This window comes from Nicotiana sylvestris, chromosome 9, assembly GCF_000393655.2.
Source record: "Nicotiana sylvestris chromosome 9, ASM39365v2, whole genome shotgun sequence".
NCBI classification, from domain to species: domain Eukaryota; kingdom Viridiplantae; phylum Streptophyta; class Magnoliopsida; order Solanales; family Solanaceae; genus Nicotiana; species Nicotiana sylvestris.
In genome coordinates, this window is record NC_091065.1 from 175,327,880 (window position 1) to 175,346,351 (window position 18,472).

Genomic DNA, 18,472 nt, shown 5'->3' on the forward strand with positions numbered 1-18,472 from the left:
ACCTGCGTTCCCTTCAGCGTTTTGACAGTCTTCAATCCTCTTGAGGAACTTTCCTTCTAGCTCCACTAGACCCCTCTCCAAATACCCTAGTCGCTTGTTGGCGGTGACAGTCATATTCTTCCATTCCTCGATCAATTTCTGATGGGCTTCTTGTATTTTCCGATGCTCACTTTCACACTCTCAAATTCCCTTGCGCAGTTGATTGTACTTAACCCGCGCTTCAGCTTTCTCATCGATGATTCTGTGTCCTCGAATGAACCCGGGCTGACCCATACCATTGTGATTATCTTCCAACCAACCCGAATAGTGCGGCACATAACCGGCGTGATACCTGTCTGGATCAATAGATTCTTTCCCCAAAACGAGCATGCAATGCCACATGTGCTAAGCTTGGCATTTGTGAGGACTATCATCATCTTGGAAATCTGCCCTGAAGTGACTCATTTTGTCGACCCTTGGTATGATTTGCTTTCTTCCAGCCTGCCTCATGGCTCGGAGGGGAACGTAGGGATAAGTTCCTCTCAGACCAATGAGTATGAGAAATGGTGCGTCTCGGGATCGAACAATGAATTCTTTCGTAGGGAACCATTCGACCATCCACTGTACCTGGTCTTCTTTTAGATTCTCAAATAACTCCACCTATCCTCCAGCGTCCTCTGGCTGAGTGAACATGTTAGGCATATAATTCATACGCCTTGGATGGTGGAAGGCAATGTGATCATCCCAGTCTTTGCATAAGATCTCTTGTCGGTATTCTCCTCTCTGGAGGTGCTCCATGAGCCAGAGCTGAAGTAATAAATTGCATCCCTCAAAATGACTGGCCTTTTGCTGACAGTTGTCTAGGGCCCGGTATATCTCAGCAACGATCATGGGCACTATACTAAAAGGCTGTCCACCAATTCCTTCCATTAGAGTCTTGGTTACCATGGCCAGTCTGGTGTGGATCCTAGCCTTTTTCATAGGGAACACTATCATCCCCAGGAAGTAAAACATGAATACGAAGACCCTTCTGTGAATATGCCCTAGTGAGGTGAGGGCAAATTCGTCTGAGTAGGTGCGGTATGACTTGCTATGGCCGTACCTCTTGTACAGATAGTCGAATGGGATGTAGGAGTCTTTCAAACAGGTCAAGTCTGGGTTCTTCTTCAGTCCCATCATCTTAAGGAAACCCCTACCCTTGCAATTCTCTGGCATAAGCAAACCCGGAGTCTCCCAAGGAATACCAGCTAAACCTCCTATTTCTTCGAGCAAAGAAGTCATTTCAAGATCCCCGAAGCGGAACACGGACCTGTTACTATCCCAGAACAGAGTTGCAACCTCTATTATTTTGTTGCCAGACTGGATTTCTAGAAGAGAAGGCAGATTCCCTAAGTATTTGCGGACGAGTGTCTGATCACTGGAGTGGAGGTCTTCCCACCAATTTAGCAGCCTTGGATGAATGTTGGTTACCATGCCAAATCTAGGGACTTCGTGCCTCATTTTCTGCAAAACAGAGTGTTAGACCCTTACCCCGCCAGACTCGACTATTTAAACCAATAATTAGCATAGCAAGCATTTAGTTCTCCAAATGCATAGAACATGTAGGTGTCTGTTTGGGTTTCAGGGAAACCCGATGGACTTTGGACAAGGCTATCTTAATGAGTCATTATGCGGACAACATAACTGACTCGGCTAGGTTTGACCATGATGCATGAACAATTAAACAGAGTAAGGTTTTTATTGGGGTATTAGATAGGTACCCCTGAGCGGACAACTCAATAGGGAAAGGCACAGAACCGTCGACTGCACCGCTGATCGATTGGTTTTACCGCAAATACACCTTTGCCGAATTTAAAGGGTGATAATATTGGAAGAGCGCAACCACTCATTATAAGCATTGCTATGGTATTTGTTTGGCACGAGTGGAATATGATGTTGAAGATGCAGTTTACAAGAATGAAACAAATTGACATGTATTTTCACGTTCATAAGATAAATGATTACAATAATTGCAGTAATTACAACAGTATTGAAATAAAGCAGTAAAGGAAAGCAGTTAAAGGAAAGAAAAGACATGAAGAGCCAAGTCAGTTTCGTAGTGAAAGAATAAAAGACAGTAAATAAAGCAATTAATGAGATAGTAAAGTCACAAGCAACATGCAATGGTAAAAGCCTAAAGAGTCCCCAGCAGAGTCGCCATGCTGTCGACGCCCCCTTTTTCTAACGTGGAGTCGAAATCGGGTATACGACATTGGGAGGACAACTCTATTCCCTTTCGAGAATTGGGTTTAGCAGTTGAAGAGTCGTCACCTAATGATTATAATGCATTAGGACACTTTTTAGAAGAGTTTGAGTTGGAAAACCAGAGTTCGGGTAAGGGCTAGAAATTATCTCGAGGGGAAGGTGTTAGGCACCCCTCAAGATCCACTAGTGTGGTTCCCGGCCATGTTACAATTGTGACTTTACAAGTAAACAATCAAGGCTCAAATAAGGATTCGCATATAACATTGCAATTAGGTTGAAAACTTTCGAAGGTAAGTAGAGAGGGCAAAAATTTATGAAAAAAGATTTGAATAGTTTTACAAGAATAGATGAAAGAACATAAAGGGAGGGGGGTCCTAGGTTTATGATTAATATGGATCACTTCAATGCAATATCCAGCAATCACTCCTCAGAAAAGGGGTCGCACGTGATATTGGCGCACCGGTCATCATATCCATATTCTACCCTTCCCACCCCGTTAAGGTATTAAAGCGCGGAAAGTTTCGTTACTTACTGCATGCTAGTACCCGTCCCAATCCTATCAGTACCGGAGACATTTAGGACTACTAATCCTAAAGGGAAAGGGATTTGGGTCCTTTTGAGAGTTTCAAATGACAAAATACTAAGGAGTCAATCAAAACACATAATACAAGTAAAAGTGGAGGCAGATAAGCAAGTATGGCTCAAGTAAACCTCCTTAAATCAGATAAGCCATAGATTTTAGCATGTCTTGCATGTACTGGTTTGGTCTTTAAAAATTAAAGCGATAAGCGGACTGATTCAACACTTACTTTTAGACAGGAAGTCCGCATTAGGCTCACTCGAATGCAGTTGTCAAAGACTGAGCTACTTTAATTAGTCAACTTTACCTAAAGTGTGGGACAGAACTACTAATTGTAAAGGAGTTGCAGAATAAGATAAGTTTCAGAAAAGATTGCAGACTTAATACAAAGAAAATGGTTTAAACGAGTTTTAGAAAACATACTTGTTTAAGAAAAAGAGTTACCGAGTTTTAACAAAAGAACTGAATTGTAGACTGATTCAAAAGGTTTATCAGATAAGTATAAAGAAGTGAATTCAGATTGATTTGAAAAAAAATGTTTGTCAAATTATCAGGAAAGCAGTAAGTTTTCAGAAAATATGCACTGATTTGAGAATATTTATCAAGAAGGAAAAAGATGTACTAATTTGGTTGCAAGAAAAGTTTTAAGCGTTCAGAAAACGTGCGGAAAGTCGCTTGTTTTAGAAAAAAAGGGTCAGTACTGTCTTAGACGAGTGAAACAGTTCTGATTTGAAGTTCCTATAGGCATGATCTCTATGAGTTACTGATTTTAATACCTTTCAAATGTTAACAGCCTTATAAACATGATATCTATATGTTGATTTATCATTAAACCTAACGGTTTGCCTAATGTCATTATGAATGCAGAAATACAATTCTCTATAGGCATGGTATCTATATGCATAATTGCAGAAATCAGAAAGTTAGATCCTATAGGAACGGTTTCTACTCTTTTGTGCATAAAAGTAAATCCCCTCCCCTTTTCACTAGATCCCCAAGTTTATACAAATTATTACAGACCAGATAAATAAGAGAGAAATAAAATACATCAGAAATTACAGCTACATCCGAGCAGCCTAATTCAGACTTAGTATTTAATAATATGAGATTGAACTACTTCCGAGATCCAGATTTCCAAAGCCTTCTCTTATCTAGGGTGTTTTGGAGATCCAAGGAGTTTCAAGAATTCCCAGCAGTGCTTACACCCAAGATATTAATTAGAAAGAGTTATAGTGCAGTGTGGAAGGGCCAGCCCTCAGGTGTCCAAGTTCAGAGGGAGCTCATGGATTCCAAAGCAAGGCTCACAAGAGAGGGGCAGAACTTAGGTTCTAAGAATGAGTGTAAGTGCAAGAGGGGGGTTAGGGAGTGCCATGGCAGACTGGTGGTCATGCCTAGCCATAGGATAGGATGGAACACCCCTGACCAAGACTGTTCAGCCAACACAGAAGAGCATAGACCTATTGAAGGTCAGACTATGGTCTGGACAGTGAGTAGGACACTGCCAGACCAAAGTCTCAGGCTCAGAATACACATAAAGGGAAAGGGGAATGGGAATTGAAAGAGTTTAGGACTCAAGGAGCCCAGCCCATACACATGAACAACAATGTCAAGTGTTGTCATGCTTTCTGGACCATAACTCAACATACAAAGGGAATTGGGGGTGGGAGTTCATGTAAGCACAGAGAAAAGAAAAGTAAGTAAACTTGCAGAAATTACAGGATCAAAATAGTAAGACAAACAGAGGAAAGGCTGAGGAATAAACATGTAGTGAGAGGCAGAATTTAAACAAAGAGAGACATACCAGTATAAGAGCAAGAGCAGGATGCAAAGACAAAGTAATAGCAGTATATTGGCCTTGACTTTTAGCCGGCTAATAATAAACAGGAGCAGAGAACAGCAGTAGAGAAAAGAGCAAGAGAGAATGCATGTTTTGAAAGCAGTAGTAGTGTGTAAGAGTATGCAATTCGAAGTGTGTTGTAAAAGTATTGAATTGTCAGTGTGTTAAAAATGCAGAAGGGTAGTCCCTTTTATAGTACAGAGAAGCAAGTAAGAAAGGTAAGAAAATAGTTTACAATCAATCACATAGAATTCCCTTCAGTTAAGGGATTTGATCTCAAACGGGTAGAAGATAATTAAGGAAAGAATTTTGATTAAAACCTTTTCAAAGTAGCACAAAAAGGGTAAATACGTAAAGGCTATTTAAGGACAGGGTCTTGACAGTACATGACTGTAACATTTAAGGAAAGAAAATCAATTAATAGCCAAGAAATTAGAATTACAAGCTCAATTCGAGTGAACCAAGTCAAGAAAAGGTAAAGGAGGTTCAATCAAAGAAAATCAGTGACAATCAATCATACCCCATTAGAGGATTTCATAATCAATAAACAAGTTAGTAAAAACCTTTGAAAGTAGAGTTCTCATATATAAAGCATACAAATATGTGAATCAAGAAGAGGCTTTCAAATTATTTAGAAGAGAGTTTAATTGAAGAGAAGTTCAGAATCATAAACAACGAGATACAGGTTCAATTTGCAGACTCATAGTGAGTCTGAGAATTCAGGGTCCCAAAGTGCAGCCTCAACTCGAACACAAAAAATCAAAATCATCAAAGGAAACCCCCAAATCCTAGGGTTTCAAAATTGAATCAGATATGAAAGTGAGAAAGCAAGTCATTGAAACAGGGATGATAGCAGGTTTGAAACGCAAAGCAAGAAAGCCGATTTAAGAGCATAAAAGAACATGTTTTAGAAAAGTCGGGGCTTAAGCAAGTTCAGAAGAGAAGAGAGGATACGAACTTAAACAAAAGTAGATGAAACATGCTTAGCAAGAACACAAACAGAGTTTAGTAAAGCAAAAATCAAAGAACTCAACGGTAATCATATATAGTAAAAGAGTAAGGAAAACATAACACGGATTAACATGTGAGTACTGAAGTAACATGTATAGTAGAAAAAGAAAGTGGAAGAACATTACATGTGTAGTAAAAGAGGTCATACGACCCTAACACAGACAAACACACGTAAAGAAAGAACAGAAAGAATTATAAAGATGCTTTTTGAAAAACTTTTCGGAAACCCTAAATCGAAGGTAAACGATTTTAAAAAGAAAATCTGGGGAAAACCTTTTAAAATGTCAAATAAAGCATAGATACAGCATAGATCTAAGTAAACAAACAGAGAAAGAACCTCGAATAGCTTAGGGTTTCGGAGAAACCTTAGAAATGAGAAAGGCTTGGAAACATGTCCGATCTTGAGTTGGAAAGGTCAAGAATCAGTCTCCTAAGTCTTGAATATGCCGGAGCATGGCCAGAAATGGCCGGAGGAGGTGAGTATAGGCTGTTCATGGCCTGAGAAGCCATGGACTCCGGTGAAAACACGGTGGAACAAGGTAGGAGAAGGCTAGGGTTTCGAAGAACCTTGAGAGAGTCTGAGAGCGTTTGGGATTCAAAGGCGGCAGGTCAGGTAGAAATGAAGGAATTAGGGTAGGTCGTTTGGTTTAATTATGGAAGGGTGGGTTATGGCCGTTGATCTTGAATGATCAACGGTCCAGATTTGGAAGGGTAGGTGGGAATCGGGTAGGGTCATTTATATTGGGTTATGGGTTGGGTCAGGTTAAAAAGTGGGCCGGTCTGGTTGGGGTTGGGATTGGGTCAAATGGTGGTTAAAATTGAAATATAAAAGGGGCTGTAATTGAAATAAATGAGGCTAAATGTTAAACGACCATTTCTTCCCTTTTTATAAAATAATTAAAATGATTTTTAAAAGCATTGAACTAATTAATAAGGTATAAGTATTAATTTAAAAATACTGAAAATAATTTAATAATAATGAAATGTTGTTAATTGTAAAATAGGTTATAATTGCAATTACATGCAATTTAGCTTTTAAATACCAAGTAAGTTTGTAAAAATATGCAAAAAATCACCTTAATTATATTTTGGTATAAATATGAGAAATAAATAAATTATTCACCAAAATGATAATTTTGGAAATAATTATTGAATTTTGCACTGCTAAAATAGACAATAAATTGGTTTTGAAAGTCTTTAAAAATTTGGGAAAAATACCAAAACACTTGGGCATGCTTATGTATGCACATATATATTATTTTGAAAGTATTTCGAGTGTAAAAAATATTTAGGAAAAATTGGGTATCAACACGCTATAGATGAAGTAGCTGTAGAACTAGCTGGCTACGCCACACCCCTGCCCATGCTCTGGCGAGATGAATGACTATCTCTTTGAAGGTGACCTGACATACCACACCTGTAGCATACATTGGTACCATAGCGACATGCTCCCGGATGATATTTCCTACATTTCCCACAACGAGAATGAGGTCCACTAAACTGACTCGCCCCACCGACCTGATACTCACTATTTTTGCATACATTATAAACTTCCCCCTTATCCTTCCTCCAAGCTTCCAATGTCGCATTTATTTTTCACATTTTCCATCTCCTTTACTTCCAAGGATCACCAACCAATATCAATGTACCGAATATTCCGGGAATCATATATTTTTGAGTCAATATTAATAAAATCATCAAACACAAAGGATTCTTCCCAAAGGGGAACATTCCAACCAACAATTGAAATACACATTGAAGTCATAAGCAAGCAATCACCTCAATTATCCTTGAATTACCCCTTTTTCCATCATGATAAATTCACAATATCAACATCGGTATGTGTAAGGACTAGCATTACATTGAATGTATTTATAAGGCAAAGCATTATCTAAAACAGCCACTTATGGGCATAGTTCAGGTACAAGGCCTTTAGGCCATTCTATTTTTGAAGTTAGTTCATAAGAGTTGAGTCGAGGCTTATTTTATAATTTGTTTCACATTTTATCATTCGATTCATTTCCAAATATCTTTGCAGTTTATCAACAAATAGGCACATTCAATCAAGGCATTTAGTACACATAAGAGCAACTAGGAGCATTAAACAGATCAAATTCTTCTCACCCGATTAGTATACTAACCTTCATTTAAATTGTGACTCAAGGCTATACCATTTTGGTAGACAAACCACACTTAAACTTACAAAACAATATGGAATTCACTTCCGAGAGAGAAAGTTTAGCCTACATACCTTGATTGAGCTTTCCTTAAGTCCTACTATACTCCGAGACTCTTAGCAACGTCAATCTCTTAGGAACATGACATACCGAACCACAAATTAGAGAGGTGATCATAGTTCTAGCTCATTTGAGCATATTTTCAAACACTAAGTGGGCGTTATGCGTTTAAAATTATTTGTGAAAGATCCTACCATCCCTCATCCCATCCTTAGCTCAAAACCTCACCAAATACTTTAAGAACTCATGCATGCAAGATATTCACTCTCATCCTCATGGATTACCCTTCTAATAGTCTATCCTAGTTATATCCAGTAATTAAGAGCTTGGGTTATAGAACCTTACCTTTTAGGAAGAAGACCTAGGTGCCTTTCTTGACAAATCTTCAAGGTTTAAGCAAGATCTTAGGAGAAATGTTGATGAAGAACCTTTTCTCCCTCTAGGACCCCCTCTCTCTCTCTCTAAGTGCATCAGAAAATAGGCCTAAAATGAAGTGTAGTGTATAATATATCGAGATGGGGTCGGGTAAGAAAATTAGGAATTTTGGAGCCCCAAAACAAATCTACGATCGCATAATTGACATGCGACCCGCAAAAGGGACCGTGAAATGGCTCCCAAAACATAAACAAACTGCGCGGGTATGCGACAAGAATGCGGTTCGCATACCTGTTCTGCGGTCGCATAATGCACTGCAGAACTGCCACTCGCAAAATTTCAAGGAGATTATGCGATGATTATGCGGCCCGCATATTGATTATGCGATCGCATAATTGGCCGCATAGTTGACCTCAAAATTAGCCAACATACTGTCTCACTCTGGTAGATATGCGGCCCGCATTGCTGTTATGCGGTCGTATAATGGGTCGCAGAAATGCACCCCTCTAAAAAACATTTTCCTTAACTTTTTATTGCACAGATCAATCAAAGGGTCCAAACCGCGGCTCGCCGCGAAGAATTTTACGAATTTCTAACACATATTCCTAACTTGTCACTACGAGATCTCGGGTTTTAAGAAAAAAAAAAATTCCGGTGCCTTGTAATATGTATTTAGACTATGAAAACTACCTTTGTTTGCAAATGTGTGCCTGCTTACTTGTTAATTGACTAATTCACATAGTTTAAGTTTGGCCGGGACCCACTGTTGTGGACCACGAGGGGTGCCTAACACCTTCCCCTCAAGGTTATTTCGATCCCTTACCCTAATCTCTGGTAATGTAAACTAGTTACATGAGTTAATTGCTCTAGTTGCCCTAACACACCTTAATCCGTTAGGTGGCGACTCTTTAAATACCCAATTTCCAAAAAGAAATGAGTTGTTTCCCCCATGAATGTCGAAACCCGAACTTCCCCGCAGAAAGGGAAAAAAAGGAGCACGATATATGTGACTCCGGACTTTTAGACTGGATTATATTTGCAGCAACCACTTATCCTTTTTAGGATTAGAGTTGGGCCTGATTGTAACGACCCGACTGGTTGTTTTGAGCATTTGCACTTTGCTCGATAGTTTGAGGGCTTGAGTATTTTGGCATGATGTATTATGACTTGCGTGAATCGTCGACTTTGGTTTTCAAGTTATTCAGAATCGCTTTGGAAGAACGAACTTCAAGATTTAAGCTCTACGTTGGAAGAGTTGACCAAGTTTGACTTTTTAGCATTTGACCTCCGAATTGAGTTTCGTCGGTTCCGTTAGCTCCGTTAGGTGATTTTGGACTTCGGACCATGTTCAGATTTTGATTCAGAGGCCCGTAATTGAATTAGCCTTGAAATGGTGACAGTTGGATTTTTGGGAAGTTTAACTAGGAGTGGACTTTTTGATATCAGAGTTGGATTCTAATTTTGGAAGTTGGTGTAGGCTCGTAATGTCAAATGTGACTTGTATACAAAATTTGAGGTCAATTAGACGTAATTTGATAGGTTTCGGCATCTGAAGTTTCAAAGTTCATTGATTTTGACTTAAGGTTTGATTCATCATTTCGAGGTTATTATGCATGATTTGAAGCCTTGAGTAGGTTCGTTTCATCATATGGAACTGGCCTGCAAAATTTGGTGCCATTTGGAGTTAATTTGATATGGTTCGGACGCTTGGTTGCGATTCTAGGAGTTCTTGAAGTTTATTTTGATCTTCATGTGTTTTGGCGTCCGATTCGTGCTTTTAAAGATTATTTTGATGTTTTGATCACGCGAGGGAGTTTGTGTCATGTTTTTGGACATGTGTACATGTTTGGTTGGGATCCCCGAGGGCTCGGGTGAGTTTCGATTAGGCATTGGAGTGGTTATGGACTTAGGAAAAATAACTGGTGCAGTTGTTTCTGTCAAGCCTTAGATCTTGCAATTGCGAGATCTTCTCAATTGCAAAATATTGCCAAGTCTGTTGGGTTCACATTTTCGAACCCAATGTTTGCATTTGCAAAGTGCACCTGGGGAGAGCTTCTTCGCATTTACGATCATTTTGGGTGCATTTGCGGAGGTCCATTTTTAACAATTGCGAACTATTCATCGCAATTGCGATGACAACAAAAATGGGAAGGCTTTGCAATTGCGAGTGGTTCTTCGTATTTGCGGGGTCTGCATTTGCGGACCCCAAGTTGCAAATGCAACATCTACAAATAGCTGAAGAACGGGATTTTAGTTCATTATCTCAAATTTTCAAACCTAGAAACCCTAGATGCGATTTTCCCAAGAGCTGTTCTTCCCCAATTCATTAGTAAGTGATTCTAACCAATTTTCTTTCAATCTTCCACTATATTTCATAAGACTTCAACCTAAAATCTAGGATTTCATGGTAGAAATTGGGGATTTAGATAGAATCAGGGATTTTTGTGAAATTAGAATTTACACCTCAAATTGAGGTCGAATTTTGAAACAAATTACATAACCGGGCTCGAGAATGAATGGGTAATCGGGTTTTGGTCCAAATTTTAGGTTGAACCAAGCGGGCCCGAGAGTTGATCTAAATTGAACCTTTTTCATTTGTGGGTAATTTCTAAGGCTTATTTTGAATCATTTGGTTGATAAATGGCTAGATTTGGTTCATTCAGAGGCTTGTTTAAAATGCAAAGCCGTGGTTGAGTTTTGAGTGGATTTTATAGCGAGGTAAATGTCTTGCCTAACTTTGTTGAGGGAATTTTTCCTACTATTTGTCATTTCTTACTACATGCGGGGGTGATACATATATGAGGTGACGAGCATATATGTATGTGCCAGGGTTAATCATGCTTGGGGTAGATTATGTTATAAACTATGTCTTGTAGAACTACGTGACCTTCTTGCTTCATGTCTTATTTGACTTCTAGATCACTAAAATTTGGACTTGAATGTTAGAAACTAAAATTTAGTTTATTATAACTTGACTAAAATTGGACGGAATTCTGAGAAACGTTGATGTGTCTAATTCGAACGTCATTATGCTTAATCATTAATACGTTACTACGGCCGATATTCTCGAGATACTAGATTCTATGCTCGTGTTGTAGACCATTCTTGAGATTTCTTGAAATAGTTGAATAATAAGGTTCTTCGAGGCTTATTGAACTTTTGTTGGCTTGAAAGTTATGATTGGGGTTTCATTTAGAATATTCGTTTAAACACTCTCCTTAACGTTATTTATGCTTCCTGCCTTGTTTGTCATTGATATACATATGCTTGGTAAGGAAATGTGTAAAGCACGAAGGGTGTTGACGTGCCATTGTATATACATTATCATGTGAGGGAGAGTATAAAGCATGAAGGGTGATGTCGTGCCATATCATTTGAGAGTAGAGCACAAAAGGTGATGTTGTGCCATATTATTTGAGAGTAAAGCACGAGGGTGATGTCGTGCCATATCATTTGAGAGTAAAAGCACAAAGAGTGATGTTGTGCCATATTAATTGAGAGTAAAAGCACGAAGGGTGATGTCATGCCATATAATGTGAGAGTAGAAGCACGGAAGGTAATGTCGTGCCATTTTATTTATATTATCATGCTTTTATGTTATCACGAGTTCATGGCATGAAGGGTGTTTTCGTGCAGGTGATGAAGAGGGACATGCATTTTGTTATGATATCTTTACCTCGTATATACGTTCATGTCTTTACCTTGAGCTATTATTGTCGTACTTATGGTTCTTATATGACTTGTCATTATCGTTCTGTCTATGTTCTCTACTTCAATTGTTGTTGTGTTTCCCATGTCTCCTATCTGCTTAACTTGCAAATACCATGCCTACTTCCTATTTTTATATCTATATGCATGTCGTATCTATTTGTTACACTTTAGTACAAACCTTCTACCATGATATTCATTCAAGCCTCTATTTTTTAGCTTATAAAGATCATGATTTTCCTTCTTGTTAGTTATATTTACATCTAAACCTTATACCATGTTAGTTAGTGAAATTTATGTTCTTCTACCATACTTGTTGTCATTACTTTTGTGCCATTTATCTCGTTTATTTCTATTTTCTATATGCTTCTGGCTTCTTAATTGTTACTTTCTGGGTACTCTCTACTTGGGGGACATTATTATTAGAAATTATTCTACCTGGTTGGTACTACTGCATGCACATTTGGTAAGGATAAGATGAATGCACAAAGGGTGTTGCTGTGATAATTAATTTGACACATAATTATTTATATATGGTAAGGAAGAGATAAAAGAATGAAGGGAGTTACTATACTATTTGACTTGATATCTTGGATATACTTCTCACACCAGGTTATAATAGTAAGCATCTTTAAACTAAAAATCATCATCACTACTTCGACGAGGTTACATAAGATACTTACTAGGTACATGGGGTCGGTTGTACTCATACTATACTTCTGCACCTTACGTGCAGATTTTTCCTCTTGGAGCAGAGCTGCTAGTGATGTCGGGAGCTGACTCAAAAAATGTTCGTGCATTTCGGATATAGCTGTCACTTGTCCTTGGTAGCTTTAGATTTTGCTAATCTATTTATGAAGTTTTCCGATAGATCTTATTATTTGTACTAGTTTTATAAATTCCTAGTCTTAAAAGCTCATTATTCGTACTACCGGCACTTGGGTTAATATATATAAATGTTTAGATAATTCTTCACTATTTTCTTATAAATTTTATTTGGATTGTATTGACTATTAGTTGTCTTACTAGTGGGTCGAGTTAGGTAGCATTACGACTAATGGTTTTTGGGTCGTGACTAGTTGGTATCAGAGCACTAGATTCGTAGGTTCTACGAGTCATGAGAAAGTGTCTAGTAGAATCTTGCGGATCGGTATGATGATGTCTATAACTATCTTCGGGAGGCTACAGGATATTTAGGAAAATTTTCCATTCCTCTTTCGTCATCGTGCAGCCTTGTTTCAGCTTGAAACCTAAAATTTTGATCATTCTTCAGACTCATCGTGCAGTCGAGAGGAGCATGAGCAGCATCTTTGGATCGTTCTTCAGACTTAGAGAGACAGCCAGTTATATGTTATGTTTTCAAAATGTGAGTTTTGGTTGAGTTCAGTTGCCTTCTTGGGTCATGTTATGTTAGTAGAGGGTATTCGAGTGGATCTTAAGAAGATTGAGGCCATTCATAATTGGCCTAGACCTACATCAGCCACAAAGATTCATAGTTTCTTAGGATTGGCGAGTTATTACCATCGGTTTGTGGAGGGGTTTTCATCCATAGCAGCCCCGTTGACGAGGTTGACTTAGAAAGGTGCCCTGTTCATATGGTTAGACGAGTGTGAGGCGAGCTTTCAGAAGCTCAAGACATCTTTGACTACGGCGCCAGTGTTGGTGTTACCCATGGGATCAAGACCTTATATAGTATATTGTGATGCATCTCGTATTGGACATGGTGCGGTATTGATGCAGGGTGGCAAAGTTATTGCATATACTTCGCGGCAGCTGAAGATTCATGAGAAGAATTATCCAGTTCATGACTTGGAGCTAGCAGCCATTGTTCACGCGCTGAAGATCTGGAGGCACTATCTATATGGCGTGTCATATGAGGTGTTCACGAATCATAAGAGTTTGCAGTATTTGTTCAAACAGAAGGATCTCAATTTGAGGTAGAGAAGGTGGTTGGAGCTATTGAAAGACTATGATATCACCATCTTGTATAATCCCGGGAAGGCCAATATGGTGGCCGATCTTTGAATAGGAAGTCAACCAGTATAGGCTGCCTTGCGTATATTCCAATCGGTAAGAGACCGCTTGCATTAGATGTTCGGGCCTTGGCCAATCAGTTTGTGAGGTTGGATATTTCTGAGTCCAGCCATGTTCTAGATTGTACAGTCGTTCGGTTTTCCTTGTTTGAGCATATCAGGGATAGGTAGTATGATGACCCTCATTTGCTTGTCCTTAGGGATACAATGCAGCTCAGTGATGCCAAGCAGGTTACAGTTGGAGATGATGGAGTTTTAAGAATGCACGGTCGTGTTTGTGTGCCTAATGTGGATGGGATTCGTGAGTTGATTCTAGAGGAGGTCCACAATTCTCGGTATTCTATTCATCCGAGTGCCGCTAAGATGTATCAGGACTTGCGGCAACATTATTGGTGGAGGAGGATGAATAAGGATATTGTTGCATATGTATCTTAGTGTTTAAATTGTCAGCAAGTAAAGTACAAGCATCAGAGGCCTGGTAGTTTGCTTAAGAAGATGAGGATTCCTGAATGGAAGTGGGAGCATATCACTATGGATTTCGTTGTTGGACACCCACAGACTCAGAAAAAGTTTGCCACAGTTTGGGTTATTGTGGATAGGCTGAATAAGTCAATGCATTTCATTCTTGTGGCAGCTTCCTATTCTTCAGAGCGGTTGGCAGAGATTTATATCTGTGAGATCGTTCGTCTTCATGGTGTGCCTGTATCTATCATGTCTGATCGAGGTACGCAGTTTACCTCAGATTTCTAGAGGGAAGTATAGCGTGAATTGGGTACACATGTAGAGTTAAGCACAACATTTCATCCTCAGACGGACGGACAGTCCGAGCGTACTATTCAGATCTTGGAGGATATGCTTTGCGCCTGTGTTATTCACTTTGGAGGTTCTTGGGATCAGTTCCTACCGTTAGTGGAGTTTGCCTACAATAATAACTATCAGTCGAGCATCTAGATGGCTCCTTATAAGGCGTTGTATGGTAGACGGTGTCGATCGCCAGTTGGATGGTTTGAGTCGGGGGAGGCTCGGTTATTGGGTACAAATTTAGTGCAAGATGCCTTGGATAAGGTTAAGATCATTCAGCATAGACTTCATACAGCTCAGTCCAGGAAAAAGATTTATGCCGACTGTAAGGTTTGTGACATGGCATTCATGGTCGGAGAGAGAGTGTTGCTTTAGGTGCCACCCATGAAGGGTGTGATGCGATTTGGGAAGAAGGGCAAGTTAAGCCCTTGGTTCATCGGGCCTTTTGAGATTCTTGATGAGTGGGAGAGGTGGTCTACAAACTCGCGTTGCCACCAAGTTTATCAGTGGTATATACAGTGTTTCATGTTTCTATGCTTTGGAAGTATCACGGTGATCCATCCCATATGTTAGACTTCAACACTATCCAGTTAGACCAGGATTTGACCTACAAGGAGGAGCCGGTAGGCATTTTAGACCGGCAGGTTCGTCAGTTGAGATAGAAAAGTTATCCTTTGGTTCGCGTGCAGTGGAGAGGTCAGCCTGTTGAGGCAGCCACCTTGGAGTTTGAGTCCGATATGCAGAGAAGATATCCCCACCTATTCACCGGCTCAGGTACTTTTCTATGTTCGTTCGAGGACAAACGGTTGTTTTAGAGGTAGAGAATGTGATGACCCAAAGGGTCATCTTATGTTTTAGAACTCGATTTTGTGTTTCTAGGCCTTAAAAACCTCATTTTATCTCTCATCGATTTGCGTGCACAGTCCAGGCATGATTTCGGAAAGCCTTTATGTGGAAAATTTATGAAATAACAATGTTTGGCCTAAAATGTTGATTTAGTTGACTTCGGTCAAGATTTTGAGTAAATGGACCCAGACTCATATTTTGACAGTACCGGTGGGTCCGTAGTAAAATATGGGATCTGTGTGTATTCCCGGAATCGAATTCTGAGGTACCTATCCAAGAAATGAATTTTGATGAAAATTGTAAAACTGGAATTATAAAAGTTTTAAGAATTTGGTTAATAGTTGATCTTGTTGATACCGGGTCCGTATTGTGGTTCCGGAGCCCGGTATAAGTCCTTTATAATATTGATACCTTATCTGTGAAATTTGGTGAGAAATAGGATTGATTTGACGTGATTCGGACCTTTGGTTGAGAAGATAGAAATTTTGAAACTTTCTCGAAACTTTCATGCAATTTGGTGCTAAATTCATAGTTTTAGGTGTTATTTTGGCTATTTGATCGCACGAGCAAGTTTGTATGATGTTGCATGTTTGGTTTGGAGCCCCGAGGGCTAGGGTGAGATTCGGATAGGCTACGGGATGGTTTAGACTTTAAAAATCTGGTATTTTCCTGCAGTAGTTGTTCTGATATGCCCTTCTTCGCGATCGCGTAGGTAGTATCGCGAACAAGAAAAGTAAAAATGGGGCAGGGGAAAATTCTTCTTCGCAAACGCGAAGGACTGGTCGCGAACGTAGAGCAGCAGGAGCCTTACCCTTCGCGAATGCGGCCTATCTACCACGGACGCGAAGCATGGGACCTGGGGAAGGGGAAATAACTCATCGCGAATGCCACACTTGGCTCGCGAACGCGGAGGCTGGGGGGATATGCCTTTGCAAATGCATAGGCCAATAGGGCCATAGCTTCGCGAATGCGACAGTCCTCTCGTGAACGCGAATAAGGCTTGTCCAGTGATTTTAAAACAGAACCAAAGACGGGATTTCTTCAAAAATTCATATCTTCTTCCCTAGAACTCGACCTAGGGCAATATTTGAAGAGGGATTTCAATACTAAATCATAGGTTTGTGTTCTTTAACTCATTTCCTTCAATTTCCGTCAACACCTATTAGATTTCTTGCCCTAAATCTTGTTCATTCATGGCAGAATTAGGGATTTTGGAAAGAATTGAGGATTTTGCAAATTTAGAAATTTAGACCTCGATTTGGCGTTGAATTCTGAAACTAATTACATATTTGGGTTCAGGGGTGAATGGGTGAATGGGTTTAGTCCGAACCTCTAGCTTTGACCAAGCGGGCCCGAGGTTGGTTTTAGACTTTTTGGAAAAAATATTGGAAAACTTATAATTATGCATTGGAATTGATTTCTTTAGCGATAATTGATATTATTAAGTTAATTATGACTAGATACGAGTGAATTGGAGGTGGAATCTAAAGGAAAAGCGGTGATTGAGCTTTGAGTTTGGCCGTGGTAGTGAGGTAAGTGTCGTGGGTAACCTTAGCTTGAGGGATTAGATATTATTTGCTTACTTGTCATGTGTTTGGGTGTTGAGTACAATGTATAAGTGATGTGACGAGTATCTATACGTTGTTGTCAAGTCATAGCATGTGAATTAAGTCTTATTCTTGTAAATGTTGTATCCTTGATCATATTATTCATGTTTAGATTATCTATTCGATGTGTTGAGCCATTTTCTATCATGTTCTACTGAATTCGGTTGATTGAGTATTGACTCAAAGTTGGGATTGGTATTGTGGAACTAAGTGTTGAAGTAAGACTTGATATTGTCATTACTATCTCTCTATTATTGTTGTCTCTTGTTTGGGTGAGGTTGAGTGATAAAGCACGAAAGGTGATGCCGTGCACGTTCCTATTATTTATATGGTGAGGTTGAGTGATAAAGCACGAAGGGTGATGACATGCATGATTCTATTATTTATATGGCGAGGTTGAGTGATGAAGCACGAAGAGTGATGCCGTACACATTTCTATTATTGCTTATCTGGTGAGGTTGAGTGATAAAGCACGAAGGGCGATGCCGTGCAGTTTTTGTTTGTTGTGTTTACTTATTATTACCGGTTCAAACTGTACTAGCTGATTAAATTCCTCTACTGTTGTGATTCATTATCTTGCAACCCCCTTAGCATGCTTCCCTTCCCTTTAATATCTGCTTAGCTTCTACTACTTGTTATCTTTGTTAGTATATTATTTAATTGCACAAGTTTATGTATGTGTATTGTCCTAGCCTCATCACTACTTCGCAAGGTTAGGCTCAGCACTTACGAGTACATGAGGTCGGTTGTAGTGATACTGCACTCTGCACTTTCTGTACAGATTTCAGTACTGATCCGTGTTGACCGGAGTTGAGTTGCTGCCTTCACTCCAACAGGAGACCCAAGGTAGATCTGCCGAAGTTCGTAGACCCTGGAGTCCCGTTTCAGTTATTCCAGTTTACTATTTTCGTTTAATTCAACGATAGTTGTATTTTCTTTCAGCTAGTATTTTTAGTGACTCTTAGAAGTTTCTTGAATTGTGGCACCCGTTTCTGGGTAGTCGTGTATAAGTACTAGGATTATTATGAGATTTTGTACTCCTTTAATCTGCTTTGGTTTAATTGTTGTTATTACTGAATTGGATATCTATCTTTTTCAATGATGATACACAAAGGATCACTCACATTGGTCATGTCTTGAAAATGTTTATCTATACCAAAACATATGCAAAGCTTCTCCAGTCTTGTTTACTAACATCTCATACAATTTCCCTT